The sequence below is a fragment of the Lathyrus oleraceus genome, chromosome 1 (genome assembly GCF_024323335.1).
Source record: "Lathyrus oleraceus cultivar Zhongwan6 chromosome 1, CAAS_Psat_ZW6_1.0, whole genome shotgun sequence".
Taxonomy (NCBI): Eukaryota; Viridiplantae; Streptophyta; class Magnoliopsida; order Fabales; family Fabaceae; genus Lathyrus; species Lathyrus oleraceus.
In genome coordinates, this window is record NC_066579.1 from 233,945,239 (window position 1) to 233,963,624 (window position 18,386).

Consider the following 18,386-nt stretch of genomic DNA (forward strand, 5'->3'; position numbering starts at 1 on the left):
TTAACTTGATTCCATTATCAGGTCATATATGAACCTGTTTGTTCAAGCCATTCAGGTCATATGTGAACCTGTTGTTGAACTTTATTCCATTATCAGGTCATATATGAACCTGTTGTTCAATACTATTCAGGTCATATATGAACCTGTTTGTTGAGCTTTATTCCATTGTCAGGTCATATATGAACCTGTTGTTCAATACTATTTAGGTCATATATGAACCTGTTGTTGAGCTTTATTCCACTGTCAGGTCATATATGAACCTGTTGTTCAATACTATTCAGGTCATATATGAACCTGTTGTTGAACCTTATTCCAGTGTCAGGCCATATATGAACCTGCTCTGAAGAGTTTTTCTCTATGATTGTTTCAGTGTTGTCAGGTCATATATGAACCTGCTGTTGAGCTTTCATTCCAGTATTACCAGGTCATATATGAACCTGTTAATACACTCTTCTTGTATTTTGCTGAGTTTGTTAGGTCATATCTGAACCTGCTGTCAGAAATTCTTGATATTCCCCAGCATTGTCAGGTCATATATGAACCTGTTGTTGTGCTTTATGCCAGCATTGTCAGGTCATATATGAACCTGTTGTTGTGCTTTATGCCAGCGTTGTCAGGTCATATATGAACCTGTTGTAGCATTTTTTTTCCTTTATTCGGGTTTAGTAGGTCATATATGAACTTACTACCAAAATCTCTTGTGTTCTAAGTATCGTTTATCAAATTTCACTTTGAGTACTCCCCAGTGTGTGTCTGATTCTCCAGCAGGATTTGTCTTCCCCAGCAAATTTGTTTTTTTACCATTTGTCTGTCTCCCTGTGGGTCATCAGCATTCCCCACAGATTTGGTCCTCCTAGTAGCATCTCCTGTTAAGGGTTGACTATATCCCTAGCAGATAAAAATTACAAAAAAGAAACATGCATCCATGCATATCATATCATGTCATATCATATCATATCACATCATGTCATAGGGATTCAGGATCAAAATCTGGGTCTTCTTAGCATTTTACCATCTCCCACTATGATCATATGAAGAGTGTCCTGCTTCATATTCTCTAGTTGAAGACGCTTAAATAGGGGCAACTGTCATACCCCGATTTTGGTCCTGAATTTTTTCCATTTTTTTTCATTTTTCATTTGCATACATTCATGACCAAAGGCAACCGTCCATTCCCAAATCCATATTTTTTGTTAAACATTGGTCATTGTCTAGGTTTTTTTGATCATGGTGCTTTTGGTTATAAAATGGATTCTAAATATTTGACTTTTTATTTTTTCAATTTTAATTTCAAATTAAGTCTAATTCCAAATTTCAATTGAATCTTAATTGTGTTTTTACTAATGATTCAAACTCTAATTGGTTTTTAATTTCCAAATAAATGTTAGAATTTGATATCAAAGTAGTTTTAACAAATTATAGATTAATTTGATTATAATTGGCTTTTATTGGTTTTTTATTTATTTTAAATTGACATTTAGATTAGTCTTGAATTATTTCTAAAAAATCCATATCCATTTTATAACCAAACATCCATTTCATAAACCAAGGTCTCAGCATTCTTATTACATTTTACAAACACTTCAACCAAGTTCAAATTACAATCACAAAGTCATTATACTTCAAAATTACATACCATTTAAACCAAATTCGAATCAAATCAAGTTTCAACCAAATTTCCATTCATTCATTAATACCATACATCCAAAATCTTACTCATACCATAGCCACCAAATAATTGAATCCTTCACATTCTAAAATCAACACAAAAACTCTTGAAAACTAGTTTGTTTGTGGAGAACGCAAAATAGTTAACAGGAGCCATGGCAACCTCACTTCAAAAAGCTGCTACTCTCATGCAACCTAAAAAGTTGCGTAGCAACACATTGCAGTTTAAGTCAAACCAATCTGTTTCTTAGGCCTTTGGTTTGGAACACTATGAAGCTAAGGTTACTTGTTTCCCTTCAGTCTGATTTCAAGGATTTGGCTCACAAGTGTGTTGAGGCTTCAAAGATTGCAGGATTTGCTCTTGCCACTTTTGCTCTTGTTGTCTCTGGAGCATGTGCAGAAGGTGCTCCAAAAAGGCTAACTTTGGACGTACTTGGAAGTCAAAGGAACAGGAACTGCAAACCATATAACAAATCCATATCACGGTTTCATTTCAGTTCATACATCAGACCTGCCACGCCAGTTTCGGCAACAATATTTCAAAACCTGCAACCACAAACCACAAACACATCGCAGAACCATATCAAGTGCAATGAGACCTCCAAATCTGGTACGAAAGCATGGTACAGAAGAAGCGAAATCAACAGTTGAAATCCAAGCTGAGAAACTTGACATTAACACACGTTTATCTAAAAGCTTCTCGGCGGGCAACTCAGCATGTACCTGAAATAAAGGAAATGGTGTTTTTGTTACAACAAGGAAATAAAGAGAAAATGGTGAAAATTCTTGGAAGAAACCAGAAAGGACATTATTGTAGTGTTCAACAAGTACAAGAACAGTTCCACAGGCATGGGAAAAACGCAATGTTGCAAAGAGAAAGGCATTGACAGAAGCAACAAATTTTCGACAATCCAATGTTATTGAAATCACAAGGAAAACTTCAGGTGAGCCTTATGGAAACTAGAACTTATCTGCAGAAGCGCAGCATCATACGGCAGTCCAGTTGCAAAAGCAACATTCAAGACATTCTGCATCGATCATCTCAAACAGAAACTCGTCCTTGGCAATGATGCTGTTGTCGCTGTTCTTCCTGATATATACGAACTTCCGTCGCATTTGATTGAAGACTTAATCTCGCGTTTACCTCCTATCGGATTGTACAATTTCCAACTTCACTTGCCATTCCAGGATCTGACTAAGGAAGATTGTTTGCACGACGACTCAACAAACAACAAGAGAAAATGTTCCAGGGATTGGAATCTAAATACAGCATGGCGAAAGAAGTTTGAGTTGCAATGGCCTAATCTCATTAATCAGATCCAACCAACCGACTGGCAGAAATTGTACTGGGAGAGTCATGTGCAAAAATGTATGGATGAAGCAACAGAGAAAGCATTAGTCACATCTTTTAAAGGACGTATTGGTAACATACAGGTTTCAGACGGCACACTGAGCTATATTGGTTTTGTGGGACTTACAATTCAGTCCTATCGTAAATATTCAAAACTTTCTTACCATTGCCTACAATTTAGCAGCCATGTGAGTTGTCTGAGATTGCAAAATATTTTGTGTGATGCAAAGACTACTCGTTTGTTGAAGGAATGTAAGCATGATTCAAACCCAAGCTTTTGCAATAAAAATCAGAGCTACAATGCTACAAGCCAAAGCCATGTGAAAAACAAAAGCTCCTCATGTTTTCACCGAATTCACTGCAGTAAAACATAAAGCAATTAGTCAAAGCAGTAAAATTTGAAAAAATGCCCAAAGGAGAATTGAGACAGAACAGAGGGAGAAAGTACGTAGTTTGTGTTACCGTTTCTGAAGTTAACATCAAATAGGGGAATCCCAACTGAGCACACAAAAAGGATTTTGGCAGAAACACCCGTTTGGATCACCAAAGACCAAATCGAAACCCTAATCTGCAAGATATAAAGAGGGAGGTGAGAACGGTAAGGGAGGACAAAAAAAATTCGGAGGCGGAGAAAAAAGGAGAGGAAGAACCCTAATCCTAAAAATCAAACAAAACCTGGATTGAAGAGGCGACGAAGGGAGATTTAAGCTTCACCAGAGCCGTTGTCACCGCCGAAGGTGAGATTGTTACTCGATTCCCTTTTGAAACCATAAATTTGTGCATTTCTTGGAGAGATGATGAGCGATTGTGAGAGAGCACCTATACTGGCGTGAGAGCAAAGGTTGAGGATGAGTGGAAAAGAGACGCGATTGAAGAACGATTGAGGGAGGCGCGTGGTAGAGAGATGAGGATGAGCGAAATCGATAGGGGGGAAAATGACTGAGTTCTGGATTTCATTTGCGTCCTCACTCTTCCTTTTCTTTTTTTATTTGCTCCTTATTAAACAGACCATTAAATCCATTTAAGTGACCATTTAGTTTCCCTTAGTTGGTCATTAACTTTGGCTTATGGGTATTAGTAACATATTTATGTTTATCTCTACCAATTCATTTTTCTTTTGAAAAGCCAATAGCCAGGCGACTATGGTTGTGTTTTATATTCCTCCATCATTTAGTTAAGTGGTCCAATAGCAGTAGCCCATCCCATTTTAATTAATTTGTTTTCTAAACTATCTTCAGCTAGTTCTGTTTATATACCCAAGTTGTTATTGTAAATAATAACTAATCATAAATGGCCAAGTGGAGAGAGGGTAGTTTCACGGTCTTTAGCGGAGCGGGTTCAATACTTGGGGATAGCCAATTTTTGTGTTTATATTTGTTATGTTTATTATTTTATTTAATTTCTTTTTCTATATAGTACCTTGCTATTTATTTTAATTTTAGGTTATTAATACCCATTTCCATACCCTTGTAAGTCGATTGCTTTTTAAGCATCGCCATCAACCTCACATAGCTTACTCTTGGGCTTTCTTACAATGAGCCAGTTCTCTTGCACTCACACTCATACATTGCATTATTTGTTGTTTGGGCCCGATTTAATTATTTCATGATTTTGAATCCCCATTTGACAAAATGTACCCCACTCCCCCGATGTGTAATAATTTTGTACTGTTTTATTTCTTTATTTGTTTGACTGTTTAGTTAGATACTAACACAAGAATAAAATCAACCATTTCCAAAAGATCAAAAATAATGACTCAATCCAACGTCGAGTATTTTCTCAATAAACAAATCAATTCATTTCTCCCTCCTATTCTATTCCATTTCTTTCAAACTTTCATCAAACGCATGATTCAACGTCAAGTCAGTTTTCTTAATAAAAACTCAAAAAAATATTAATTCATAGTTAAGACCTTTTCAATAAGATGGAAGTGGAACGTGGTGTATACCGCGCACTCCTGAGATTAAGATTCGAGACGTATGCCTCGCCTATCTTAGCTCTCGCCATCATCCAAATTTATCCAGTTTGTTTTCTCTCAAACACTCATTCAAATTTCTCTTAAACGTCCATCAATACTTGATCTAGGGTCAAGTCATTTTCACAACAAAACTCAAAATACCTAATTCTTATTTAACACTTTTTCAATAAAGGTGGAAATGGAACATGGTGTATACCGTGCACTCCTGAGATTAAGATTCGAGACGTATGCCTCGCCTATCTTGGCTCTCGCCATCGTCTAAAACTGTCAATGCGGTTTCTTCAAACCCTTTCTCAATCAAATTCAAAACATTTAATTCTTATTAAACATCTTTTGCAAATAAGATGGAAATGGAACGTGGTGTATACCACGCACTCCTGATACTAGGATTCGAGATGTATATCTCGCTCATCCAAGTTCTCGCCATCACTCAAAATACATCCAACCAATCAAACTCTTTTCTCTCCGCCATGCGATTAATCAAAAACCTTTTTCATAAATGAAAGATATATTGTCTTAAGTGATACAAAACAATGTTTCGGCCACGATTGTTGAGTAGAGATAAATGACGCTTTTCCGAATGTAGATTTATAAATCCGTTCGATGTGTGGTATGCGTCCACTCCTCATCTGTTTTGGGTAAAACGATGTTTTTGTCGATTAATACAATATAGCTTTCGCTAAAATCGACCAACAAACAAACATTTTTCTACCCAGAACTACGTAAGCCTTGATTTCTCTTTTGAGATACGTAGGAGCAGGATTTGTAAATCTTGTCAGGCCCACTAATAAAAAACTTAGGTTTAGTCCTTCGTCAAAAATCCAAAAACATTCTCTTCTCATCCTTTCTTTCTTTCCCACCTAACAATTCAAAAAGCCTAATATTTCAACTAACACTAACGCATACAACTAATCTAATGGTTCCCGTTGAGTACAACGGACGTGAGGGGTGCTAATACCTTCCCCTTGCGTAATCGACTCCCGAACCCTGATATTGGTTGCGATGACCATATCTTATCCTTTCTTTTAGAGGTTTTATCGATATTTTCCCTTTCCCATTTTTGGGAATAAATAAAGTTCGGTGGCGACACTGTTCAGTCCATCATTGCGAGTGTGCGATCGCGCTTTGCTTTGTAGTCGTATCCCCATTTTTTCGAGGTGCGACAGGTAGCAGTGATGTGTTGTTAGATACCGCTCACTGTTTGTTATGTTAAATACGTGATTTAATATAATTACCAATGCCGCGAAAACCTACAGGGTCACACACAAAAGGACGGATTGATGAGAGATAGAGTAACTAAGGAACACCGTAAGGTAAGATGCACTTAAGTGAATTGTAGAACATTGTAAGGTACGGTGTACTTAAGCAGAATACGAAATATGGTAAGGTACCACGCGCTTAAGTGATTTTGGCATATTATAAAATATGGGCCACATACACTTAAGTGAGCTTCTTATCTTGCAACCCACACAAGTGGTTCTATAAATAGAACCCTTATGCAGAAGCATTTTATGTAGTTGTAATTTCGTGTTTTCTCTCTCTCTCTCTCTCTCTCTCTCTCTCTCTCTCTCTCTCTTTCACTCAAAGCCTTCATTCGTAGCAGCTAGCACTGAGATTGAAGGAATCTGTTCGTGTGGACTGAGTAGAGGCGTTATCATCGTTCAACGTTCGTGATCGCTCCGTAGATTTGCATCAAAGGTTTCAATCATGACAAGAGGTAACAATTCTATCACTGATCATGCCCATTCGTAAGGATCACTAAAGGAGAAAATTTTAAATTCCGCTGCGTTTTGGATCGCTATTCTCCTTCAGCAAGGCCATCACTGACAATACCATTAATCTCAACAACAAGAGGATGAAGGATTTGTGTAAATAATTTAAGATTGAGCACCATAAATCTTCACCATATCGGCTCAAGATGAAAGATGCCGTAGAAGCAGCTAATAAGAACATCAAGAGAATTGTCCAGAAAATGGTCAGAACATATAAGGATTGGAATGAGATGCTACACTTTTCTGTGCACGGTTACAGGACCATAGTTCGTACATCCACCAGGGTAACTACGTACTCACCAGTGTATGGGATGAAGGTTGTTTTCCCAATCAAAGTTAAGATTCCTTCACTCAGGGTTATCACGGAGGTTGACCTTGATGAAGCTAAATGGGTTCAATCTCGATATGATTAGCTGAATCTGATTGAAGAAAAGTGTTTGACGTCTGTATGCCATTACCAGTTGTACCAAAGACGCCTCAAATGAGCTTTTCATAAGAAAGTTCTTCCTCGTGAGTACCGTGCAGGAGAACTCGTGCTCAAAAGATATTCTGCTATTCACTCAGACCCTCGGGGCAAATGGACTCCCATCTATAAAGGACCTTTTATCATTAAGAAGACCTTCTCAGGTGGAGCCATAATCCTCACAATAATGGATGGGGAAGATTTGTCGTCGCCAGTGAATGCTGACATAGTCAAAACATATTATTCCTAAAAAGAAATGATAATAAAATCCCACTAGGGATCAAATAAAAATAAAAAGTTGGCTAAGTCGAAAACCTGAAAGGGCGACTTAAGCAAAAATGAGCATCAGGGTGGACGAAAAAAAAATTCCACGAAAAATTTAGGGATAAAGGCATTTGACTATGTTTCTTGAGCCTACCTCGCTATAAGCTAGACCTCAAAGGATCGAAGATCGATCCAATCATTGTCAATCGAAGTGAAGTATTGGAGTTCAGATCCTACAGCGGATGACAACCAATGTTGTAAGAAATGGAAAAATACAAAAATATTTCCCATTGCCATTTCTTTTATTTTTCAATTTTTGCAATATCCTCTTTATGGGTTTTTGCATCCTTTTACGAATCACATGTACAAATTTGTTTACAATCAATAAAATTAAGTTTCTTCTATCAATTACTTTTCATTTCTCATGCATTTTGTTTGTGAAATAACTGATTTATTTTAATCACATAATACTATAAAACTCGGGGAATAATAAAAAAGCTACATTAAAAGAAAACCTTATGCATTGCTTTAACCTTCTGAAAAATCCTAAAAGTTGATCGTTAGTTATAAGTTTTACTTGAAAATCTGAAATTGCCTTGATGACAGCCCAGTTAGATCATATATCCTTATGCTCTTCAATAGGACCATGAGGATCCCCAACAATAGTGTTAACACACCATGTTTTAACAATGACAATTTCTTTAGTATAATTGGTGACGATTCGAAGTTTCCTCCATGCCAGAAACCATACCCTGTGAATGACACCCATCTGACTACATGAAAGATTCATGCATCATAAAGATAAAGAATATATCATGTTCCTTATTTGCAGTTTCCCCATAGAATATCGAAAAAATATATATAATATATCTCAGCAGATGAACTTGTAAGAGTCCAATTGCTATTCAATAACCCATATGATCGTTCTCAACAGACAAATTTCTGGATACGTTAGTATTTAATCCTCTTCTACCTTGAATGCCTGAAAAGCTTTCACAATTCCTGTATTCAAGTTTAAGAAGATTAAATAGGGCCAACTGTTGTACCCCAAAATTTGCTCTCCCCTTTTCATCTTTTCATTCAACCCTTAACTTGAGAATCATTTGAATACACTCATGCTTCTTTTATGTGTATCACTCATTCATTCATACTTAGTGGATGATCATTATAGATTCAAAGTTCTTGGCTTGCAAAGTTAGGTTTTTTGTGTGGATGAAACACTAGAGGTTTGGCTTGGATATTCATCTGATCATAGGGGATGTGAAACCCTAATGGCTTGATCTTTGGGACATGAATTCAACAAAGTTCCATCATGGTACTCCTCAAGGGTCTCAAACCCTAATTTACTGGTGATTTGGTTGTGAGGCTTCATGGATGTTCTTTGTGACTTGTCTGGACTTCTAAACCATAATCTCCGGGGCCATGTGGTTAGGAGTTGATTATGGAGCCTCTTTCTTGGTTTGAGATCTTTGATTAGATGGTTTGCATCTTGAACCCTAATTATGGATGCTTGGCATTTATGGACAATGTGGTTTGTCTATTGATTTTGTGATTGACTGTGGAACCCCAATTCATTGAACATGGTTCTTGATCATTATGGATGTGTCATACCATTTCTATTTATAGTCAAAGTCAACCTCATTCTTGATTGTGGTCAAGTAAAAGTCAACCTCAGGATTGGTCATCTATTGACCACGACTTATCATGTCTACTTACTTAATGATTCACCTGATCCAAGGCCTTATTATTCAAGTGTTATCTAAGCTTTCATTCAAGTAATATTGCATTCTACTTTCATTCAATTTCCTCATTCAAAGTCATGTTTCATTCAAATATCATAGTCAATTGATTTAAGTCCATGGTGCATTCATTGGTTCATGTTCCATCATGCACTCCCAATCCATTGATTCTTGATTCATAGTTCTCATTCATAGTCCCTTTGTTCAAGTGTCATAGTCCTTATTCCTAGTCAATTGTTTCAAATTCCATAGTTCTTATTCAAAGTCCGTTTGTTCAAGCATTGCAAAGTTCATGATACATGGTTCAAAAGTTATGATTAATACATAAATTTGGAAGGCAAGGTTCTGATTTGAAAAGCAAGACATTGTTTCATTGAATCCAAAGGGCTATTTCAATTCAATGGTCCATTTCATTCACACAAGTACATTTACAAAGTTTCATACAAATTTTTTTTACAAAAAAATAAAGTTTGACCTACATTTGACTTTTGGTCAACTGTTGGCTTTTTGGTCAACCAATTAACCAAAGTCAACCGACCCAATTCCTAGACCTAACGCATAATTTCCACATTGATTCTTCATTATTTTGCATCCTTTCACTTGATTGCATGACCAAACATTTCTTCATGAGCAAGTAAACTTAGTTTTCTCCAAACCATCACCATGAGCTTTCATGTAGTTCCATGCCAAGCAAGCTTCAATCATCAGCATATCAGCCAACAACAAGCTAAATATCTCAACCATTATCATATCATTTAAAATAGCTTGCAACATTCATGTTAAAGTATCAAGCACTCATAAAATCCTACGTGGAAATGCAAAATACAATAATGTAGCAGACAACTACATTAAAACAGCTTGTCAAGTAACAACCATGTACCCTTGCTCACCAATTTACAACAAATCCATTCAAGCAATGATTCAAAACAAGCCATCAACATAACATTCATAGCAAACATCATCAACAAAACTAAGAAAGTAGCATACCTAACATTCATATAGCTATAATAACACACTTACAATCTACCATAACCAACCCATTTAACTTCCAATTACTAACTATTTTTGTCCTAATTCTAACAATTTCAAGATAAATTTTCAGTATGAATTAACCCGCTTGCATTGACATCATTCAAAAGATTTTTCAACTGATTTCTAACATTACAACAAATACAGTAACATAGATATTAATTTACTCATTAAAATTCACTAACTGTCAAGTTTAATTCACACTAAATAATCTCAATCAGCTAACAACAATAAGCATATCAACAGTTAACATACAAGCATGGCATATCATCTCACTTCAATCAAGTAACATACATGGCAGCCATGGAATTTGCAAAAAGCATCAATCATTATTAAACCTATTTGTAAAAATTGAACTACATAACAACAACAAGACGTATGAGCAACACCTGCAAGATTACATTCAATTTGTCCATTAAACCATCATAACAAAGAGCATTACACCAATCAAGCCACCAATCAAAACATTAGAAAACCATTCCTGAACATGAAATACAATATGACAAACCACTTGCGAGAACTCACCAAAACATGACCTCACCAACCATGACCATTGACCTGCTGCAACCTCACCATGACTTGTTGCATCAATACACATCTGCCTTGAACTTACAGCCATGCCCTACATCCACATATCATAACCTCCAGCAACATCTATCAAGCCTTGACACACCATCATCACCATGAACATGATGAAACCTGGAACATTAGCATTCCATACAAAAATATAATACATATTTCAAATATTCAATCCTCTAACAGTCAGTTTAACTAACATTTCACTAACAGAGAAATGATAGTTCAAACTTTCAACTAATTCTCCTTTGGTTAATGCTAACTAAATAATGCATTAATTAACTTCATAACTAGTTAATGGTGTTAACTCTTCTAACAAACTTACTAATTGATTGAACTAACCCTAACCTCTTCCCGAACCTTCAAAAAAACTTTACCCGAGTCTGCCCCATTATGTTACAAGCCCCATTATGTTACAAGCTGCGATCCCTATAAATCAAACCTCATACATACATCCAATGGGACTGATCATAATACCGAAAATCTCAGAATCTATGCATCATCTTCAACCTCTCAAATATAATCACTCAGAGCACATCCCTAGCCTTCTGCAACGTATCACCATTAGACCTTGAATGAAGGTGTCCTAAAACCTCTATATGATTCCATCACTCTCTTCACAACCTCATGAGTTCTCTCTGCAACTTCTACTCCCTCTCAAAGCACAATCTTAGGTATACATTTTAGGAGAAGAAGAAGAAGGATCTTTAGAGGAGGGAGAATCAGAAAGAAGAAGAAGATAAGAGCAGGAGCATACCAGATTTCAAGTGATTTTCCCATCGCTGCTTCATCTTCTCCGATCCAACACTTTGGCGGAGTAATTCTCAGCTTCGGAGGTAGGTTCATCTTCATGATTCTATTGCAATTAGGTTATCATGTTGTAGCTTGCATCATGGCGATTTAAATCCCTAACAATTATGGCTCTGAATCTTGTCCTTCGCTGTGTAATTAATGGTTGAACTCCTAGGGTTCTTGAATTCTTTTGTCCGATTTTGAGGATAGATTCAGATTTGGTTGAAATTCAAGGAAGATTTGGATTGGGGAGGTAGAAACAGATTCTTTGCTGTATCTGATGGTTGTTTATGGTGGCCACCGCGCCTGAGGCAATTCCCGGTGCTATTTAGTTTTTGTTCATTTTTGTTGTTTATTTGTTTTTGTTCATTTTTGTTGTTTATTTGTTTAATTTTAATTGTTTTTAATTAGGCCATTTAGAGTTTTTAGGATTAGTTTAATTAGTTTAGTTAGATTTTTAGGACTAATTAGATTCAAGATGTTAATTAGAATTTTAGTGAGTAATTAGGACCTTTAGGTAATTAGCTTAGAACCTTAGAAAAATAGGATTAATTAGAGTATTAATTAACTTTTAAAATTTAGTTAGATTTCTAAATAATTAGGTTTCTTGAATGTTAAAATAGTATTTTTAGAACTTTATTAATGTTTAGGTTGTTAGTTAGGATGATCATGATTAGGATTTAATTTTGTCCCTAATTGAATATTCATGTAAACTCCTTTAGACTAGGTTAACCATCATTCTCAAATTAATTCAAACCATCCAATTTAAGTTGATCAAAAGCAATTTTGATTAGCTAAATCCTTTGATCAAGTATAATCCCACAGTCCATTCAAGTGATCAAAAGTCCCTTGATCACTTGATAAGACTATTTCTAATGTTGTGGATCTCCATGCTTCAAGTCCAGACTTTCATGCAAGGCATCCTAGTCAAGTTAAGCAGCGGATTATACAAGATACAACAAAGCTCAACACTTGGTAATTATGATTCAAATTGTATGCCACGAGCCTTAAGTAATGAGGAATGATGAAACATATTTTCTCCTACCCTTGTCTACTGTGACTTTGTGTACGAGGCATAAGCCTTAGCTATTCAAAGCATTTGTCTTCATTCATAGACATTAATACAATATGAATAGAATAAATTGCCATGTTTTCTTCTCTAAAGCAACATCAACCCAAGGAGCAGCAAGGAGGATTCTTCCCTAACAACTTGTTAGTTATGATAAATATCACATGCCATGAGCCTTATGTAATGAGGAATTATGAGACAAAGTTTCTCCTACCCTTGTCTAGAGTGACTTTGCATATGGGGCATAGGCGCTAGCTATTCGAAGCATTCACCTTCATTCATAGACTTTAGTGTGATTCGTATCAAATGATTTTCAAACACTCTCCATATTTCATCATCAATCATTTCTCTTGCCTTCTCTTGATGTCAGCCCTAGTGGGCTGAACTACGAAAGCTCTGACTTTCTCATTGCACGGTGAGAATACGTAGGCAGGAGGATTCAGATTCTTCGCGCGCTACCCTATTTATTAATTTTATTAATTTCTCCATTCAATCAATACCATCTTTTTGAGATCAAAATCACTTTTTCTTGGACTCTATGTACATCCTTTTAGGACGATATAGCGATAGTTCACCTTGTGAACCAAGAGTTGTTTGGCTCATACCCATACATTTTATTCTTTTTTTTTTGGCTAAGACTCTTTTTTACTCTTCGATTTAGAGTTTATTCCTTCATGGATCTAATAAATTATTCTTCTTTGATTTCAAAATGAATGTTCCCCAACAAGTGATATATTGTTCCTTGTACCGACAATACTTTCCTGTGGACCCCATATACCCTTTTAGGATGATATATCGACAATCTACCTTATGAACCAAGAGTTGTTTGACTCGTAACCAAACATTTAATTCCTTCTTTTTTGGATATGACACATGTTTACTCTTCGGTTCAAAGTTCATTTTCCTTTGTGGGTTCCCATGTTACCATTCTGTTGGTGCAAGTTATACTTTTCATCACTATCAATCTCTCTCTTTGTTCTCATGGTTCCATGAATTAGGAATGCTCTTACTTTCTCATTGAATGATGATAATACGTAGGCACGAGGACGCAAATCCTTGGAGAGCACAATCCTAATTATTCCTTTTGCCTTAGGGCACCATTCATATCTTCCATTATCCACGATCTACCTTCAATCCTTAAACTGATCACCCCAGTGACATACTGTTTCTTTGAAACCAGATACAATTTTCTTTGGAATACCATATATACCATTTTAGGACGATATAACGGCAATCCACATTTGTACCTATAGTTATTTGGCTTGTACCCAAACACTTTATTCCTTTTTTTTGTTGCTAAAACGCCATTTCCCTCTACGATACAAATTCCATTTCTCCAATGGATTCCAATATACCCTGACCTTTGGTTCCAAATTACACCTCTTCAGTCACTCCATGTGATATACCTTATCTTTGAGCCAAACACACTATCACTTTGAGCTCCATCTTGTGTCACCTTGTGAACCAATAGATGTTTGTCTCGTATACAAACACTTAATTCTCTTTGTTTTTGGCTATACCATATATAGTGGTGAACGCTTCTGGCTACCCACATCTTAGTCAACGCCTATTTTACTCTTGAGTTTAGATTCCATCCCTTGTTGGAGTTCAAAACACATTATCCTTTGGTTCAGACCATACCTTTATCGCAACTTCTTTTCACCTCCCGCCATTAGTTCTATGAGCTACGGAGCTCTGAATTCCTTATTGAGCTATAAGGATACGTAGGCATGAGGACCACAATCCTCACCGAGAACTTTATCTATTTCTTTTCCATCCTTTTTTATTTCGCGAGTAACCTTTAGATAGAACACCCATTTGAGCAAGAACGATCAAAACGGTTCCCATGGAGTACCATGGATGTTAGGGGTGCTAATATCCTCCCCTTGCATAACCGACTTTCTTACCCAGATATCTTTTTCCCCCGGGTTTTATCGATGTTTTCCCTTTCCTTCGGGAATAAATCAAGTTTGATGGCGGCTCTGTTGTATGTTCGAGCGTGTGATGCGTTCGGGTATATTTTCGCTAGCTTCACAAATATGTTGCTCTATTTATAGGGAAGTGATTGGTAATCTCATTGTGCCAAAGATGCTCAATTCATGCTCATGAATTTGCTCAGGAGGCTTTTTGATCCCATTCTTCTTGCAATTTGTTGACATCATATCAAGTATCATAATATGCCAATAAAGGTTGCATTTGGATGCTTGATCATAAAGTTATGACATGTTGAAGTTGGCACAAAAATATGGTAATGCAACTTGGAAAATTCTAAGTCCCAAATGGCTGAAAATGACCTATAATGTGTCAAAGAATTCAATGGCCTTCCAAGCATATTTTGACTTTGATCCTTGAAGAAAACTTGTAGATATAGTTACAAATGATATTGTGCAAAAATAATCAGCCTCAATATTGAAAGTTGAAGAAATTATGAACCTTGAAAGTTGAGAAAAAGTCACTTGAAAATAGGTCAATTTTTTTCACGAAGTCCATAAATGACCTATAATGTCTTCAAACGTTCAATGATCCTCCAAGCATAATTGGCTCTTATCATGTAAATATAAGTTGTAGGGGATATTTAGAAGAGTCATATGCAAAAATAAGCATTCAAAAATATGGATAATTGAAGGAGTTGTGAGCCTTTGAACTTTGACTTCAAATGTTGACTTTTTGGTCAAACCTCTTAGAAATAATTAATGTACTTAGACTTTTCTTGCATTTCAAGGTACATGGATGATCATATGAAATGAAAATAATGTGTCCTTAAATTATTTTGATTAAATTGCTTAAATCTTGAGGTAACTTGTTGAAGAAGACATGGAAATGAACACACGGACCTTTGACTTTTCTTGAGAAATAAGCAACAAAACTTTGAGATACTCTTGATCAAGATGAGGTTGAAAGATGCTTGAGAACCTTAAATATCATGTTTTGAGAGTTAATCCCCTTGAGAATCAATGGTTGAACATACTTTTACTTGAGGAATCAACCCAAATCCTATATGAGGAACCATGCTTAATGCTCTTGATGAAAAGCCCTACCTTGCACAATAAACTTAAAGTAAACAAAACATATTTTTTGCTATTTTGATTAGTGGTTAGATAAGAAATGAACATATAAACATAAATATAAAAAACTAACAAAGAGGTGCCTGATGATCCCTACAAAAGGAAAACCCAGAGATGAGAGGGAGAAGACACAAGTATGATCTTGTTTGTATGAAAGGATCCAAATGATATGTGGGATCTTAGGGTTAAAAATTAGGGTATGATAGATGCCCTTATTTAAGTTTCTTCAATTCAGAGATATGAAGATTGAAATCTTCGTCTCGACGAGATGGAAGAGACTTAAATACAGAAGACCCAATTTTTGGTCCTAAGATACCGCAAAAATGGTCATGATATGATTGAATGCAGACAAGGATCTCTTTGAGGAATATAGCGCCACGAAAGACAAATGACTACTAGAGAAACAAGGAGACTGAAATTCTCTAGGGGAATAATAGATTCTAAAGGGGATAACCAACTGGGGACAAACAAAGTTCCATAGATGAAAGGGAAAGACTCGCAGACAACTACGACACGAAATTGTTGGAGACAAAGGGATGCTCTCCAGGAAAATTAATTACTGGGAAGCGACTAGACTCGAGAATAACTATTGTATTAGAAAGCAACCAATGCATAGTTATAAAACAAACGACCCAAAGACCCAACAGGGGAAGACTTATCAAAGCAAGACTCTGACGGGGAAAAAATCAATCAAAGGGGATACTCAACTCCACTAGGGGTAGAAATTACCTAACTATCAGCCAAGTGATAACTTAACAAAGATAATAAGCTCAAAAGGAAAGATTACCAACTACCAGCCAAGTGATAGCTTAACAAGGTAACCAACCAAAGGTAAAAAGAAATATTACCTAACTATCAGTCAAGTGATATCTTAACAAAGGTAATAAGCCCAAAAGGAAAGATTACCAACTACTAGCCAAGTGGTAGCTTAACAAGGTAACCAACCGAAGGTATAAAACGAATATTACCTAACTATCAACCGAGTGATATCTTAACAAAAGTAATAAGCACAAAAGAAAAGATTACCAACTACCAGCTAAGTGATACCTTAACAAGGTAACCAACCGAAGGTAAAAAAGGAATATTACCTAACTATCATCCAAGTGATAACTTAACAAAGGTAATAAGCCCAAAAGGAAAGATTACCAACTACCAGCCTAGTGATAGCTTAACAAGGTAACCAACAAAAGGTAAAAATAAATATTACCTAACCATCAGCCAAGTGATAGTTTAACAAAGGTAATAAGCCCAAAAGGAAAGATTGCCAACTACCAGCCAAGTGATAGCTTAACAAGGTAACCAACCAAAGGTAAAAAAAGAATATCACTGATCAGTGCATTTTGATGCACGTTCTTTCATGTTTGTACTTAAGCATTTCTTCAGTTTGCTTTGATTATTTTTATGTTTTAATGTGTTTTCATAATTTATGTTATTTTTGCACTTATTTAATTTTCGTATTTAATTTTCAGCATTAGCAGCTTTCGCGAGAAAAATCATATCTTGAGCTAGGAGTATCGGATTGAGACGTGCTACATGTCGATGGAAAGCTAAGAAAAAGATCTACAATGTTTGTTCAGAAGTCGAGAGCTGAATCAGACTGTAACAGGGCCAGAAAATTCATTGAAGTTGCAGCATTAGTTTTATTTAAGTTTAGGGTCATTAGTTTTGGGCTTGAGTTATGTTTTCGATCCAGTTGGGTTTAAACCAAATTCCTTGTTTTCCATATACCTAGTAGCTGCATAACATGAGGATAATTCACTATTCACGAAATACTTGAAAGCTTTGGCAAGAATTCTCATGAAGAACTAATCGATCTAAATAATTTGCTGTATTCGGGTTCCGATACCTTGAGATTTTAGTAATTCTTATTCAGGTTTTTTATTCCTTTCAATATTAATATATGTATTTTGTTTGCTTAATCTGATTTACATATGCTATATTGATTTAATCCGATTGATTGTGTGATCCTAACTATAGTCACGATTTCGTTTGCTTAATTCGTTATCGAGTCCGTTTAATTCATGTTTGCTTAATTCATGAAACTTAATCCCGTTTGCTTAATTCGGATAATAGGAACATACAACTTATACTATCAATTTCGCTTGTCAGTTGATATTATAATCGAATAGGAATAGTTAATCTGCGGTTGGAATTACGATAGTCGATGATAGACAAAGACCGAATCAGTAAATTGTTGCTATAACTTATTTCAATAATCACTTATTTTAATCTATTTTTTTATTGAATCCTAAACCAACCAAAACCCCATTAATTGTTACTATCATTGGTTAATTCATTCAAGAATCCTTGTGAGAACGATAATCCGAGTCAATTTGTCGCTAACTACGTTTTGTCAAAAATACTCGTTTTTGATCCGCGCGCGACAGCGGATCAATCACCTAATTATCAGCCAAGTGATAGCGTAGTAAAGGTAATAAGCCCAAAATGAAAGATTACCAACTTCCAACTAAGTGATAGCTTAATAAGGTAACCAACTAAAGGTGAAAATATAATATTACCTAACTATCAGCCAAGTGATAGCTTAACAAAGGTAATAAGATCCAGGGAGCAAAGTTCAACCCATGAATAAATTGGAGAGAAACGTTCCTAGAAGACTCAA

General features: G+C 35.9%; 2 long non-coding RNA genes across 2 annotated transcripts; one reads left to right on the forward strand and one right to left on the reverse strand.

Annotated features, from left to right (window-relative positions):
- Window positions 1-9,623: 9,623 nt before the first annotated feature.
- Window positions 9,624-12,059, reverse strand: LOC127128996 (uncharacterized). Its single transcript, XR_007806112.1, has 3 exons — window positions 11,598-12,059; window positions 10,790-10,963; window positions 9,624-9,930 (listed from the first exon to the last, which is right to left on the reverse strand). It is a non-coding gene; the product is annotated as an uncharacterized LOC127128996 (long non-coding RNA).
- On the forward strand, window positions 10,958-17,685 carry LOC127129006 (uncharacterized). Its single transcript, XR_007806116.1, has 2 exons — window positions 10,958-11,676; window positions 17,236-17,685. It is a non-coding gene; the product is annotated as an uncharacterized LOC127129006 (long non-coding RNA).
- Window positions 17,686-18,386: the final 701 nt, after the last annotated feature.